Below are 2,198 nucleotides of genomic sequence, written 5' to 3'. Positions count from 1 at the left end.
TCAATACAATCTAAATCTGATACCTCACTGTCTGTCTTTTGACTGATACTGCTTTTAAACTGGTCTGGTCAGTCTACTCAAATATTTGTACTATACATTTTTCTCTCTACAAGCAATATTATGATCATTTATAATAATGATAGATTCATTTATGAATAGATATGGCAGGTTTCAGGACACTGATATATCTAAAAATGTAGAAAAAATATACTGCCACTATCTTCACCACCAAAGAATAAGAAGTGTGATTTTAATATGATTTTACTCTTTGCAGGCTGTCACGCTGTCTAGTCACAGAGGAAGGCTGTGCTTCTCTGGTCTCAGCTCTGAGGTCAAACCCCTCACACCTGAGAGAGCTGGACCTGAACTACAATCACCCAGGAGACTCAGGAGTCAGACTGCTCTCTGCTGGACTGGAGGATCCACACTGCAGACTGGAGAAACTCATGTATGTAGAGGGTTTATGTCAATGTTCATATCAGACATGTTTGACTTTTCAGGCTAGTTAAGACAAACATTCTGACCACCACTTGGACAAAGTTATATGGTGACTGTGTGTGTGTGTGTGTGTGTGTGTGTGTGTGTGTGTGTGTGTGTGTGTGTGTGTGTGTGTGTGTGTGTGTGTGTGTGTGTGTGTGTGTGTGTGTGTGTGTGTGTGTGTGTGTGTGTGTGTGGAGTTCAGGTGTATCCCTCAATGACTGTCTGTTTTTCTGCTTACCGCTACAGTGTGGAACATGGTGGAGAGTACACAATGAAACCTGGGCTTAGAAAATGTGAGTGTTGACTGCTGTGAAGAAAATGACTTAATAAGTCTTAATTCAAGTCAATGTCAAAGACCACCATCATTACTGACTTGGTCATATTAAATATCAACTGTAGTTCTACAGAAGCAAAAATCAGGGACAACAAAGTTTACAAGGAGTTGCTTTGACAATGTTTGAGTCTGTGTATGTGTGTGTGTGTGTGTGTGTGTGTGTGTGTGTGTGTGTGTGTGTGTGTGTGTGTGTGTGTGTGTGTGTGTGTGTGTGTATATGTGTGTGTGTGTGTGTGGCGAGTTCGTGTTACATTAGAAGTGTGTGTTTGTGTTCATGATGCATACAGGTGTGTGTGTGTGTGTGTAATTAATGTGAATAAGTGTGTTTTATATTACCATACAGTATAACATGTGATCATTCAACAAGTCTCAAGTCACCTTAACTTCTCCTTTTGATACCTAGAAACATCTACATTAAATGAATTAGTGAAAAGTGAGTTAACATTCTAATGTGAATGATGATGATTTCTAATATTGTGTCTGGTTTCATCCATCAGATGTCTGTGATCTCACACTGGACCCAAACACAGTAAACAGACTCCTCTCTCTGTCTGAGGAGAACAGAAAGGTGACATGTAGGAGAGAGGAGCAGCCGTATCCTGATCACCCAGAGAGATTTGAGGACCTTAAACAGGTGCTGTGTAGAGAGGGTCTGACTGGGCGCTGTTACTGGGAGGTAGAGAGGAGTGGGGGGGCTGGTATAGGAGTGACATATAAAGGAATCAGCAGGAGAGGAAGTGTTAATGACTGTGGTCTTGGATGGAATGACAAGTCCTGGAGTCTGTTCTGCTATGACAGCAGTTACATTGCCTGGCATAATAATAATCCCACTACCATAGACATCCCCTTCTCCAGATCCCACAGAGTAGGAGTGTATCTGGACTGGTCAGCCGGCACTCTGTCCTTCTATAGAGCCTCCTCTGACACACTGACCCACCTGATCACATTCACCTCCACATTCACTGAGCCCCTCTATCCAGGGTTTAGGGTTGATGATGTTGACTCTTCAGTGTCCCTGAAATAATAACTGGACACACACACACACACACACACACACACACACACACACACACACACACACACACACACACACACACACACACACACACACACTGGACACACACACACTGAACACACACACACACTGAACACACTGAACACACACACACACACACACTCTGGACAGACACACACACACTGAACACAGACACTGGACACACACTGAACACACACACACACACACACACACTGAACACACACACACTGAACACACACACACACACTGAACACACTGAACACACACACACACACTCTGAACAGACACACACACACTGGACACACGCAAACTGGACACACTCAGAACACACACACACTGAAACACACA

The 2,198-nt window shown here is 43.4% G+C and overlaps 1 long non-coding RNA gene across 1 annotated transcript; it reads left to right on the top strand.

The window, feature by feature from the left end:
* The first annotated feature begins 277 nt into the window (after nucleotides 1–277).
* LOC145877272 (uncharacterized) lies at nucleotides 278–1,880 on the top strand. Its single transcript, XR_014391628.1, has 3 exons — nucleotides 278–448; nucleotides 727–773; nucleotides 1,312–1,880. It is a non-coding gene; the product is annotated as an uncharacterized LOC145877272 (long non-coding RNA).
* Nucleotides 1,881–2,198: the final 318 nt, after the last annotated feature.

Source organism: Salmo salar, unplaced genomic scaffold (genome assembly GCF_965601325.2).
Source record: "Salmo salar unplaced genomic scaffold, fSalSal1 ptg000743l, whole genome shotgun sequence".
NCBI lineage: Eukaryota > Metazoa > Chordata > Actinopteri > Salmoniformes > Salmonidae > Salmo > Salmo salar.
Note: the sequence above shows the minus strand (reverse complement) of the source record. Positions and strands in the feature narration are given on the sequence as shown.